This window comes from Pogoniulus pusillus, chromosome 16 (assembly GCF_015220805.1).
Source record: "Pogoniulus pusillus isolate bPogPus1 chromosome 16, bPogPus1.pri, whole genome shotgun sequence".
Taxonomy (NCBI): domain Eukaryota; kingdom Metazoa; phylum Chordata; class Aves; order Piciformes; family Lybiidae; genus Pogoniulus; species Pogoniulus pusillus.
Window position 1 is genome coordinate 12,436,877 of NC_087279.1, and position 14,481 is coordinate 12,451,357.

The 14,481-nt window shown below is 40.1% G+C and overlaps 1 long non-coding RNA gene across 9 annotated transcripts in view; it reads left to right on the forward strand.

Moving 5' to 3' along the window:
* Positions 1–14,481, forward strand: part of LOC135182430 (uncharacterized) — an 87,870-nt gene that overhangs the window by 40,793 nt on the left and 32,596 nt on the right. For 8 of the 9 annotated variants that reach the window (XR_010305210.1, XR_010305209.1, XR_010305208.1 and 5 more), the window contains 3 exons: positions 3,089–3,244; positions 6,612–6,747; positions 13,863–14,033. This is a non-coding gene — a long non-coding RNA (uncharacterized LOC135182430). The remainder of the gene's footprint in view (positions 1–3,088; positions 3,245–6,611; positions 6,748–13,862; positions 14,034–14,481) is intronic. The other variant, XR_010305207.1, reaches the window with a different exon arrangement.

Below are 14,481 nucleotides of genomic sequence, written 5' to 3' on the forward strand. Positions count from 1 at the left end.
TGACAGTGTCACTGATTTTTCCCCCAACTACAGGTCTTTTGCTTCAAGTCTGATAGCATATGAACAAGTAACAATGAAAAGTATTTTTGGTTATGATGAGCTCAAGTTTTCACTGTGCTTTGGGTTATACCTGAAGGCTGGTTTACTTTCCCTCATCACTCATACCCGGGACTCTTTTGAGCGATTTGGAAAGAGCCTGAATGCCAACAAGCTTCTGCTGTATACAGTACCAGTTACCTGTTCAGGCTGCACTTTGTCAACCTTATTAAACTTCTCCATTATCTCTTGTCCTGACACAGAATTCACTTCATTTTTACCTTATTGATCTAGTCTGAAATACACGTAGGTTCCTATCATTGTAAACCTGTGAAGAAATTGATGCAAAAAGACCTATTTCTGAAGGTGGTAGAAAAAAAGGCTTTTTAAGTTCAATCCAAAACACGAAGTCAAACTGTAGTGAACTGTAAACTGAGAAGCTGGGCAGTCCATCTGCAGGAGGCTGCCTCATGAGTTCATTTCCCATTTCAACAGCTTTCTCCACCTGCTAATGATGCATTCGCCTGATAGGCTGCCCTGCTGATTGCAGTGCTCCCAGGAGAGGGCAGTTCAGCTCTTTTTGATTGTGAGCCGCATCGAGCTGCCGGCACAGTAATTGTCAGCAAGTTTCAGGGTAATTACTACCAAACCAGTAAGCGAATCATGGGCTTGCATCCAGGTGGCCGTTCAGAAGTGAGGGCCAGACAGACCGATGCTGTTACTTGGGAAGGAAAGAAGGTGTGTTCCAAATTGCAGCACTCGTCGTTTCTTGTAGGTTGTTAGCTTTGTCGTCTTTTGTGCTGTATCTAAACTGCATGACTTCCAAACTCTCTTGTATTTAAAAAAGTGTTATTAGGGCTTGTCTTTCATCAGATTCCTGCAAGGGCCAAGGGAATCATTCATTGCATTAAGGCAACTATTTAAGGAAGAACATGTGGATGAGTAACGGGTTCATGGTGGTCTTTGGGAGAAGGCGAAGCTGTTACGGTGGTTGTGATTATTGTAGCGGCTGCAGAGATCATGAGGAAAAGATACTACTGATGATATTTAGACAAAAATATCTTAACATATTAAAAGTGAACTAAAATGGGCCTTGGTAAAATTCGGGCACAGTTTTCAAAAGACCATTTGCCTCAATTTTTAGGTGACTAGAGGAATGGTAAGCATCCCTTTAAAATGCTGAGTTTTCAAATAGACTAGGAGAGAGGAATATTTGGCAAGATCTTGCAGCACTTCTTGAAAACCTTATCTTCTAATTCCTCTTGATGTTTCATTGAATGCAGCCTAAAGTTTTCTTTAGACTAAAACTGTGATTTAACACATGGTTATGAGGAAGTTACTTTGTCACCGAAAAAAAAAAAAGGTTTTTTTTTTTTTTCTTTCAACCTGTGAACTATCAAAAGAGTGATGATGCTATCTTAAAACAGTGTAGTTTGTGCTTCAACACATATTCAACCACAAAAAAAATTGAACACTGCTAAGCAGTGTTAAAGGCAACATGATCTATGGTGTTTGACTCATGTTTGCCTTCTGTGAGCTTCAGTTTGAGTTAGTGACTGGTGCACCAGTTTCACTCTCTGAGGGAAAACACGAATAACACTGAGATGGAAAAGTTGTTTTAAACTGTAAATATTGTTACTATTATTAGAGCATTTTTCTTTTCCTCCTTGTCCTCCACAGTCTCAGGAAGTATGAGTTATTGCTGTGTGAACCTTTTTTATATTTGGAAAGAAAAAGTTTGTTTTGCCTGAATTTTAGCAAATATTTTTCATTAAGATACAAAACACATTGGAAATGTAATTTGAGTTAAACCCTTGACTTAGAAAAAAAAAATCTGCTTTTTAACATATTTTTAACACCAGAGGAGCAAAGGAATTGGAGAGCTGGATTTGTACAGAGCTGAGAGGGAGAGAGGTGGGTGTCAGTGTGATAACCCCTTTCAGACACCATACATTGGAGCGATGGCTTTTTCTGAGGATGTGACAAAATTGCACCTAAAAGCACCTCAGCAGCCAGTGTTCAAGCCACCATGGTAGAAGCTGCGGGGTAGTTCTCAGTCTTTTATTAGTACTCTTCCAGTTTGTGTAAAGAATTAAAAAAATTATGAGAGCAGAACTGATGCCTCAGTGTCCCACTTGTTAAGTAGATGCTCTAATCAGGCCAAGGAGACTCTTTCCATTGCCACCTCAGCAGCTGTTAGCCTCTGTTGCAAACTGGATATGCTCCAGGCAGAGAGGCTGAGCCTTTCCTGCTGTCTTGGAAGAGAGACCTTGAAGCTTTTTTTTTTTTTTTTGCTTCTCTGAGCTGTGGAGCAGAGGCCCAAAATTATTCCCTTCCAGGGGCTTCTCTAGAGACATTTCATGCTCACCAGGAGGATGTGCTCAGTGACTTGCACAGCACAGCCTCAGGACACACTCTTGTTTCATAGCAAAAGCACTTTCCAGAAAAAAAAAGAGGATACTTTTCTCAAATCCCTGTGGTGAGCTGAGCAGAGAATGAATATCTGGGGTTTCCACATAATGTCTTTGTGTTGGCTAGAAGGTGTTTATTAGATTTTTTCCATTTTGTGAATATGTCCTGAAAAGAAAATAATTTAGCTGAAAACTATGGGAGAACTTTTAAAGGACACTTTTAAGGAGAACTTTAAGGACACTTTCAAAATAGCAGCTCATAATCTCCTTCCCTGGGATTGCTTTTCTCAGCATTAGGAAGAACTGTCTCCCTAGCTTGGCTAGCTGACATTTTGGGTGAGTTGAATCATTGTATTCTCAAGCTTCTGTTTGTGCCTTTCCTATTTCTAGATAACGCTCTCAAACTGTAACAGCAAGACTAAACACACAGATTTTCTGTGCAATGATTTCAAACATTATCAGTATGTGATACTGGGCTAACTTCTTAACTGGTTGTTTCCAGTAATGATATTTGTATCTCTTTGATGGTATTTTTCCCCCATAACATTAATTTAGTGGCAGAAAGTAGAGCAAGTCCTGGATTAGCTTTGATAGCTGATATGAAACTGATATGAGGTAAACTGGTTTTTGTTATGTTTCAGAGAGTAGAGGACCACATGTGTTCATCTGACATGCCTGATGTAAGAGCAGTAATCTGGATAGCACATGGAGAGTTGGCAAAGTTCAAGGCATCTGACCACAAGAGAGATTTTTGCTTTCCATTTCAGATTTGACAAAGGAATGATATCCTGCTTAAGGTAACAATCTTAAATATTGCTTCAGTAAGACCTTATCTTCAGTGTTACGATGAAGTGTTTTTCTGTTAGAAGTTGTAGTTTTATATCACAGCACAATAATGGGTGGAGCCATGACATGATAAAACCAGGAAGCAAACTTGTGATCATTTGAGCAGTGATATCTTTAAATATTCGAGAAGTCAGGCAGAAGACCATTTGCATATCTTTCCTACTGCACCCAGAATTATTTGGGAGTAGAAGCATAGTGGGAGAAATGGGGAAGCTGGGTCTTGGGAAAGGTTTGTAGTGAGGGAATTTTTTCATTTATAGAGGCATTTGGAAAAAAAAAACAACCTAAACAAACACCACAACCAAAACAAACTCAAAAACCCAAAACAACCCCCCCAAGAAACATGCACACATGCATGCTAAAAAAAAATACCAACAAGATGAACCCACCAACTAACAAAACAAACCCCAAACAAGCAAACAAACCCAACAAAATCCCACACGCTTTGACAAAAATTAATTACCAAAGTTAACAGATGAGGTTACCCAAGATCTCATCTTGGCCTACATTTTGTAGATGCTATTCTTCTAGTCATAGGTAATTCACTATCAATGCTGAGTATGTCACCTTCATGGAATTCAATGAGAATCTCAGGAGCAGGTAAGAGATCTCCGAGCTGGTGCTTGTGTTGGGCACTAGCAGCACTCTTCTTTGGTGACTGCAAACCTGACACATTCAGATGCTGCTGTGCAAAGGGATCTCCTTGGAAAGGTGTAAGATTGTGAGATATGGGCTCACGAGTTGCTGGGGAGGGATCCCTTGGGGCAGTGTGTTACCATATCAAGGATGCCTCTTTGATTTATGTGAATTGTTATGAGAGTAACCCTCTTGTGAGTTATTCATCTTTGCATTGCATGGCACTGTCTTCATATGACTGATTTTAGTGGAGGAGAAAGTAAACGTGACATTGGGAAACATCCATCATGGTTCAGCAGCATTTCTTGAGAACTGCTCACCACTGGCAGTATGATGCAGTCAAAAGTGTTTACAGCAGACACTTCCCTGCAAAGGCAGCTTTGTGCTAGGCTCCTTGGGGCTTTGACTAGGAGGTAGTGGGGGGGTACACAGGGCAGGGTGCACACCTGAACAAGGCTCTCAGCTGTGCTTCAGCTGCCTTATCCTAGTCTAGAAGCACAAATTGGTTTTGAAACTGGCTGTTGCTCGTGGGCTGCATGTGCAAGTGGGACATGCAGGTGACAGGAGGCCATCATAGAAGCTTCTGCTTGTTGAAACAAGTCTTATATTACAAGGGGAAATTGAGGAATCCATTAACCTATTTCTATGTGATATACTTCAACCATTTTAGGACTTGAGTCCTTAATTGGATACTGCTGTGTTAGCCCAGCATAAACTCAATTACAGTTACACTCATGGAGATGGAGTTCTGTCTCTGTGACCACAAAGGTGATCCGCATTAGAGCTGACAACATAACCCTGGCAGATTGGTGCAGTGTTGTGGTATAGGTATCAGGTGACAGATGAAGTAGGCAATATACTTTCTTAAGAGCTTTAAATTGTTCCAGTCCTATCTAGGTAAACCTCAGAAATTTATGACAGTAAAACTCCACCAAATGCTGAAACATCTTCAGCAACTAAGATTTCAAACCTTTCCCCGAGGCCATGTAACTCCTTGTTACTTCACACTTGATTTAAATTACTCCAGTTAATATATCTTTGTCCTCTAACCTTTGCCAGAAAGGTCAAAATCATTTACTAGCGAATGATAAACTCATTTCCTACCTAAGGACTCTCAGGAGTATAATGATTTCTTGAACTTACAAATATCTTTCTGACCAGCATGGGCAGGCCTCGTAAGGGATTCTACTTTCTACTACCTGCCATGCCCTATGTAATAATCCACTTGTACAGAGACTGCTCATGAGCTGAAAAGAGTAACTTCTGCCACTATTTAAAAAATACCTAAGTAAATAAATAAATTCAATGCAGTTAGATGCATTTCCATCTCCTTCCCTTTAGATGTGCTACAGGCCCTGTCAAATTACACCATGTGAGAGGCCAAGATAAGCAGGTTTCAGTCCTGCACCAGTGACAGGTTTCCTGTGCATAAACCCCACAGCTTTGAAGTCCATTATCTTGTAGTTCTGGGTTTGAAACATCTTTTCTACCAGAGAGAGGACTCCCTGCATACCACATCAACTGGGCTTTCACTTGCAGCCGTAAGAAGTCTAATCTGCACCAAGACCAGCATAGTTTTCAGATCATTTGTGTGTGTACAATGTGTTTTGTAAGTTGATCTCATGATCTCGAAGTGTCTGGCTTCATTTAAGAAAAAATCTGAAGCAGCAGTGACAAAAGGAGGAATGCTGCCAGAGTGCTTTGGTGCAGAACTGGTGTAAAGAACAGGTCAAGGTTATGAGAGATGGGAATCTTTCCACGGTGCTGGTCCAGAAGACACTGCAGAGCACTAGAAGCTCGTCTCATTTTGATCTCTGCTCTTCTAACCAGCAGAGCCTGCTGTGATTTCAGAGTTAGTCTCTTATGCACATGGCACACCTTTAGGCTGAACCTTGCAGTTCTCCAGGGCAGGTTTGCTGTGAAAGGAGAAGGTTCAGCACTTGCTGATAGTCTGGACTTTGAGATGCCAAGTTTGCTCATTTCTGTTGGAAATCCTCATCTGTAGAAATCTTGCTACGCCCTTAGGTGTGAGAAGTGTATGACTCCAGCTGTAGCCCTGCTGTGAATTCATTTCTAAATGCATGACACTAGGTTGCTTTTCCCTGTGCAGGACATTTTGCTTTACTTGTTCTCTTTTTTCAGCTTTTGCTGCAGTGACTTTCTGAAGTCAGACACACTCTCTATAGAAAGCAAGGAAGAAAACACACTTAATTTGTTTCCCTTTAGAAGTAACACTCCTTTGACATGGCTTTCATTTACAGCTGCAGTGATAACTAAGTAACTCATCTTCAATGCAAATCAATCAGGGAGTCTTATTTCATCTCAGTTTCCTTTAGTTTTGTTTTCCTTTGCTATGCTACTGTTCTCCTGACTGTCTAATCCCTCTGTTTGATTGGAGGCTCACCCCTGCCAGTTGCTGCTTTTGGGTAATTCAGTTACTCCTTCATATTCCCACAACCTCTGTCCTATTTGAAAATGGTTGGAGCACTCAACTGTAGTTTATATGTGATTAAGTTTAGTGGAATGTAGTTGTGTGTATGAGCAGTTATGTGAATAACTATGTCCTTTTATTTCCTAAAATGCACATTCCTCACTGAGCTGGCACATGGTGATTATCCTCTGATAGCCTTGTTCTATAATCACTGTTGTTTCCTTCATGAAATCTTTGCTCCTTTGCTCCAGGTGCCACATGAATCTGGAAACACATCCTTGTTGGGCAGTGAGCGGAGATTTTCTCTGTAAGATCTCAGCTTCCACTTTCAGAGCCCAAGGCTTTTGCAGCAAATGGGAAAACATGGTTGGTGATCAACCCAGTGTGGTAGAGTCTTGACCACTCTGAAATGTGTATTGCCTCTCAACATAAATGTGATGTAGTTGTGAAAACAAATGAAAAGGATTTTTTAATATATTCTAATTTACAGCAAAACATACAGTAGCTTTTAGTTTTTTTCTGAGTAGATGTGGGAGCTGGAGCACCACATTTTGAGCAAAGGTACTGTGTAAGCAGGATTCTTGTTTGATAGGATATAACATAGCCAGTAATGCAGGTGGAAAGAAGTTACAGGCTTGCCACAATTTTGCCTGACCAGAAAAGTGAGGAAATAAAAGATCTTTAAACCAGTGGTTTGCTATGTCATCTTAAATAAGAAACTTGTTAGATACTGTTGTTTTGAAATCATCTGGTCCAAAAATTACCTTTACTACATATTTTTGGTAGGTCTTAACTAGCTTCAATGGGATTTCATTAGCATTTTTTCTCAACCTTTTCCTAAGTATGTTTTTTTCATCAAAAACTCGACAAGTTTCTATTCGTGTATTCTGCCAAAGCTGAAGCACTCAGACATCAGTGGGGTGTCTCTCTGCATCCAGTCTCTTCTCTGAGCAAGTGTCTATGCCCAGCTTGTACATGTGTAGGCAACTTTTGTATGGAGCTCTGTAAATACTCTGTAATGGCCAGCAAACAGGAACTACTGCCTGCTTTATTACCTAAAATATATAGCTTGGTCATAAAGGACAACAGTGCTGTGGAGTAGAGATCCACATTGCCTATGAAACCACTAGGATGGCATAGTGAGCTAGAAGAGTCATGACAAAGCTTCAACTGTTTGTCCATGGTGTTCTGCTTTTGCTTAAACTTTCTTGGGGAGTTTAAAATATTCTTGTCAGTCTTTTTCTACACAGTCCATTTGTGGTACCAGCTATAAGCAGAATCTCCTTTGCATTTCCTCATGTTAATTTTCTCCTGTGCATCATTCAATCTTTTGATTGGAACTGCTGCTTCTCCCCTTACGTGGGGAGCACTTCTGATGAGTAGCCAAAAGAAAGAGTTCTCCTTCCAGTTTAAGTTAACAGCTATTTTAATTAAGTAACTGATCTGTAATTAAACCTGCCACTTATTACTCCCACGTCATTTCGGTTGCTGCTAACATGAAGCAAAAGTATAAATTTTATTACTGTGAGCTTCCAGCTGTAAAATCTGTCCAGTTCAGAGAACATCTCTACATGTCAATCACATCAGCACTGAGCATTAATTGCTTGTTACATACTACCTTTATTACATAAAGACTTGGTTAAAGATTCCAGAGGCAAACTTTCAGGTCTAAAATACATCTTACACAGTACTCCAAAGCTTTCTACACAGTGCAGGCAGCACTCTAAGTATCTACCAAGCTTTTTTTCCAGGTTTTTGGAATCTGCTGCACTAAACAGAGAGAAGGGCCACCTGTCTAGTAAAATATGCTCATGCTCCAGTAGTTTGTTTGCAGTAAAAGGGAAAGAAAATCTAAACCAGGCCAAATTAGTACCACAACAGAAGACAGGGTGCAAACTTGGAGTATTGCTGTATGAGATTCAAATGTTTGATATGTGCAGTTTTCTCTAAGGAAGACTGCTGATAGATGCACATCAGTTTGCTATTTTTACCTCATGGATGTATGTCAAATTATTAAAGAAACAATAAAATCCCATGCTGAACTAAAGAGCATAACCAAGTGGGGATAAGCAACTTCTAACTTTTGAAGTTACCTCATGCTGCAACTAGCAATAATGAAACACTAGGCTGCTTTAGCAAGAGTAATTGCACCTTACCTAGCCACTAGGTAATTTATGGGGACATTTTGAGGGGAGACTTATTAGAAATTTCCTTAGCTTACCTTATGGTTACCTGGGCAAAAAATATTCATCTTTAAACACTTCTAAAATAATATCTGTGAGAAATGGAAGGTGACACTGAATGAGATGCATAGATAGAGATGAAAATGAGTTCTATGTTAGGGGAAAATCTGCCTGCCAATGCTCAGCAGCTGCAGCTAAGCCTGTCTAGCATCACTCCACATCCTGCAGTAACTGCTGTAATGCCCATACTACTCCATTTGGTGTGGAAGTGCCACGGTTTGTCTGTCCCACTTTTGAGTTTTCAAAGAGCAGTCTTTATTTAGCTGCATTATGTCAGTTTCCTCTTAGCTTTGGAATGTTGTACAGACTCATGGAGTAGTCAGCGCAGATGCTGTAGGCAATGAATATGGCATGCAAAGCTCAGCATTGCTCTTCCAGGTCCTTTCTCCTCTGGTGCTAACGTTATGCTGTGTGCCCAAGCAAAAACAGGATTGCATTCATGAGTGGGTAACCTGCATGCAGAGGAGCTGAGATAGGTGTTCCTCTGCAGCAAGAACCTGGTGAACCCTTTTAATTAGCCTTTGGGCTTTCAGCACTGGCAATTCAGGCTTTAGTTTGTTACACATTAAAGCGTTCCGCCGCAACTCTGAGCCTTAATAATAGTTTTAAAAGTGCCTCCTGGTGATTCTTTTGTAAATGCAGGGCCTCTAGAAAAAAAATCGTGTCAATGACACTTCTGTTCTTTGTGAGAATATCTATCACTCTGCATGAAGGTCTTGGATTGTCACTGTTCCCACTTTGAGAGCAAGTGTTGCTGGGCAGAGAAGGAAGAATATGCAAGAATTCTGTGTAGTAATCACTTTCCAGATGCTTTTAAGTGATATTTTGTAGCTAGCAGTCTGATAGACTGTTTATCTCCTAGAGATCATTTATGAGAAAAGTGCCAAGACAGTTTTAGCTGTTGCTTTTAGAAAATTCCCCTCAAAAAGACTTTCCTCCTCTTGTCACTCATTTGGTTATCACTTGTTTTTATGAGCATAACCTGAATTTTTATTAGAGCAAGTGAGGTCAAATTTAACCTTAACATATCTGCTGTGATTTGGAAACTACTTTTGTGTTTAGGGAGCCATTGTTCTCCAACCTCAGCTTGGAGAGCTTTCATAAGGATAACGTTATCTCATAAAATTAAAATCCATGTAGTCAATTACTGGGATTTTTTTTAGTTAGTAATTAACTATTTTGATTGATGTTCTGTCTGGGTTTTGGGGGAAGGATTTTGCTCTAAGGAAATCGGTCTACACATTTAATAGCTTGGCACTGAGAAAAGCTTGAAATATTAAAATGATATTTTAATATAGGCTGTAGCATGGCTTGAGGCGTCAGAGCTTGGAAAAAAAAATAAGTTGTGCATTTGGTTTTGTGGTCAGAAATTCAGAAGGTCTCAGCCCATATACATGGAGCTCTTTGGAAATCTGTTCACAGTTATGAATATCAGCTCTTTTCCAATCTGATTTTCAGTCCTTTGTTTCAGACTTAAAATGCAATTTTCCCTAGGCTGAGAGGACCATGATAGAAATCTCTTTTTCTCTCAGGCACATCCTTTGCTGGACTTTATTGCCAGCAGCAGTGACAGGAACTCTTGTTCACCCTATGTCTCTGTACAGAAAGCATACCCTTGTGAAAAATCCTGTAAAACCTTGGATTTTTCTACAATGCCAAATGCCACATAGCTCATACTGTTTGGATTAAAGTAAAGATCAGGCCCAGACTGCAAGACTTTTCAGAGGGCTCTCTGCTTGTCTTGCCCACCATCTATAAAGACATATATATATATATATCTTGATAGACTGGCCACAGTGCTCATCTTTGCTTGTTTTTGTGTCAGTGAAAACCAGTAGCAGCAGGTTACTGCTCTTGGATTTGACTTTGCTGTTTGCCTTACTGTTGCTTTTTCATCTCTCCTGACAACTTGTAGCTACAGGCAGCCAGAGAAATACTGAGCAAGTTACATCATTTGGAAACTGCAGAGAAGGTGTTGTGCAATGCTCACACACTCACATATGCAAAATTCCAACTGTCCAATACAGCTCTCTTAAACATTCAAAAAGGTCTGTACCAGGGAAGTTAGCCTAGGGTTAGTTGTTTTTTTTTTTTTTTTCTTTGACCAAGTACTTCCAAAGTGCTAAGTCATTCTGGAACCTTAAAAAACCAACAACACCAAACCCCCCCAAAAACCCAAACAGAACCATCACCAGCAACAAAAACCCAACAAAAACAACAACAACAAAATCCTCCTAAACACAAGAAAACCCAAACAATAACGATAACAAAACCCCTCATAACCAACACAACAGAAACCACCACCACCCAAAACCCTGTAAACCCCAAAACATTAAAGAGCAAATCTTGGATACTCATCCATATTTTCCAATAATCAGCCTAAAATTATGTCAGCAATCTCATAGGGATGGTGAAAAATGCTGTTGTTGGGGCAAGTCATCATTTAATGGACACGGTTTGTAACTTGACTCTCAGTAAGGCTCTTTCCAGATCTGAAAGTTACCTTAACCATTGCTTCTAGACATACTTATTATCTATTCCCCACAACACCATCTGCCATAACTCCATTGTTTCATCTGTCCCTATTTTGAAGGGAAGGTGTAGGAGTTATTGTTGGAATGTGATAAGTGGCCCTTAAGGAGATGAGAGTGATCAGCACTTACCTAAAGCATGTATTATGAGATTACGAGGAGAAGTTCATTTTACTTAACCCCTTGAGAAAGATTTCTGAATGTTACAGCAAGTTTAGAACACAGAACATAAAATAATTAACAATCTTACACTGATTCAATGTTTATCCCCAGAAAAGAGGGCTTTTTAGATGTGTCAGGATGGGCACTGGCTGTGGAAGTACCTGCTCCATCTTAAGAATGTTGTGGGTTTTTTTTCACAGACAGCATGTGCTGCTGATGCTTTCCCAGTGCTAGACTACTGACCGCAGCAGCCAAGCTGAATTTCATCTTTGGATGCGCATACCCTTTACCTTGTACAAAGAGTCAGGACAGCTTAACCATTTAGAGAATGATTGGACTGGGACAACTGGAGTGTAGAAAGGAAAAACATCTCAAAAGCTTTACCAGATACAAAGCTCAAGGAAGGGACATCAGTCACTGATGGAAAACCAATCACTGGAAAGTTGAGGTGTAGCACTGTAGCATATCAAACCAACTTTTCAAAGCAGAGAGCACAGTCAGCCTTGGCAATCAAAATGTCAGCACCTTTTACATTCCCACTTTTCTGCAAAGAACTGAAGCATCCAATCAAACAAATACACCATGTTCACTCTACGAATGGTCGTCTTCTTTTGAGATGCAGTTACCTGCAAGTGACTTGCAGTACCTCCTGGTCTGCCTGCTTGAAACCTAGCAAAAAATGCATGCCTTAAGCTTGCTGGGTTGTTTAGCTGTGGAAGGAAAGCATCTTTTCAGCTAGGGTGGCTAGGGAAATTTGGAGACATCAAGGATGAAGCTGCATACTGTGAGCAACTGCCTACAGACTGGTGACGGGTGCTCAGGACATCACAACGACTGCAGACTGCATGTGGTCACTGAGGGTTTTGGCTTTGTAGACCTAAAAGGCATTATGTATATATGCAGAGCATATTTGTTTGTGTGATACAGTATACATACACGGGATTGCACAAAGCCATTCTCCACAGGGAAATGATTACCTGAAACAGTAAAGAAATATTTTGAGCTATTTTTAAACTAAAGAAATAAAGTTTTCCTGAGCAATTTCAGCATGCCAAAGCCATAACAAGTGTGTATTAAATGCTAAGGAAGGTCTGTATTGAAAAGACTGTATGTCAGCATCAAATGGAAAACAGTGGCTGACAGTGAGTGAGTGGGAGATTGGGCTGTCACATCAAGGGGGAAATCAATGCATAGAAACAAAAATGAAGTAACATTTTATCAGCTAGTTGGATAACTTATAATGATGTTCAGCTTTTGGACACGATGCCTTAGGCAGATTGCTGATGTGTGAGGAGCCTCAGCGTAGATCTGCCAAGTCACACATATTTTTAGGTGTTCACACAGAATGCAGTAGATGCAGAGAGAAAGAAGAGATGGAGGGAAAAAAAGAGATTACAGCAAAAAGTGCTAGTGCTCTGGCACCATGATCTCTGGGAAATGATGCCCATTAGAGAGGAATAGGACCCAAGAAACATGGATGGTTGCTTGACAGGACAACTGCAATTGCATCTGTACTCAGTCAGTGCTCTTATATAAAATAATTGCTGGCAAAAAAAAGTGTACTCAGTCAGTGCTCTTATATAAAAAAATTGCTGGCTTAAAACAAAATCTGAATTTTAGAGACTTTTTTTTTACTCTTTTTAGTTTGCTTCCCAAGGACCCAATTATCTGGTGCATGAAAACAGATGCTTATATATTCACCATGACCATTAGGGATTTTGCAGATGCTAAGCCCCCTTTTTTTTGGCACAACTTTTCACCTGCTGGAAAGGGGAGTGGTTTGTGACCTCTCCAAAGGAGGTCTGTGCCAGCATGTTGCTCTTCTATATTTTTTTTTAACAGTTACATGTGCATCTGCATGAAAGTTGGCTTGTCACTTACTAGCAGAACACAGAAGTGATTTTTTTCTATGCCTCAATACTGCTTAAGTCCAGCCATTCTTTTTAATTGGTGATGAGCAATTGTTTTCATTGGCATTACTTGTCTGTCTTGAGTTTCATTTCTCTGTTGTTTCCCTTTTAATTACTATTATTACTGTGTTTCATTTCCATTATTAAACTGTTTTTATCTCAAAGTGTGAGTTTTCTCACTTTTCCAATTCTCTTCACCCCATCCTCCTGGGGAGGGGACTGAGCAAGCAATTGTGTGGTACTTAGTTGTCAGCTGGGACTAAACGATGACAGCAGGAGCAGTGCCTGGATCAGGAGCTTTCAAACAAAGAGGACCTGCTAATGAAATAATGGTGTTACTCAGCAGATAATACTCATTTGCCCAGTGCTGACTGAAGTGGAAGCTGCATCCAGTATTAAAGATTACCATCCTGATGATAGATAAAATAGAGGAGGAATAAGAAGTGTTGTTTCTTCTAATCTTTCCCTTTGAAGTATCTGCATACATAAAAATTATCGTTTTGGGAAAATGTATGTTTGAAAGCCAAGATGTACTAATGTGGTGCTCTTCAAACCAAATTACTTTGTGTGCTTTCACAAAACATTGATGAAATGTCTCTGGCACAAGAGAGAATGCAATTTCTTTTTTTAAGAGCTATTTCCATTTTATTCTACAGAAATATTCTGGATTGGTTTTCTTTGTTATTGGTGGCTACTTGTGAAGCGGCAACTCAGGCTGAGAAGACACTGGCTGGAGCCTTTGGTGGGTGCAGATGGGAAATGATTGTCTGTCCAAACAAGATTCTTCAACAATCAGGCATTCTTCTGGATGTGCCCTCAGCTGACAGGTATGGCCAAGCTCAGTTCAGCTAGTGAAACCTATATGTTTTCTCTGACTGCAGGTCTCTGCACCTCCCGGAACTTTTTACACTCTGACCTGTAAAACAACAGACTTTTGTCACATTTAGAAAGCTTGAATCATTTGCACAGAAAACACTACAATAGCCTGTGAAAAAAAAAAAAAAGTCGGTGTATGTGGGTGAGATATCTTAATACCACAAAATGAGGTCACCTTATGAACTTCTATGTCCATCCTAAAAGCATTAGGGACTAGAACCATAATTTCATAAGACCTACATGGGGATTTTGCAGGTCAGATCTTGACTATAAGCCTCAGCAGGGAGAAGGTACATGAGAGCCAGGGAAATTTAAGTCCCTTCAAATGAACAGAGCGTTCATTGGAAGGAAAACATGTTTTCAGCTGTAGTGATTTCAGCAGACTGTTGATAATTAACT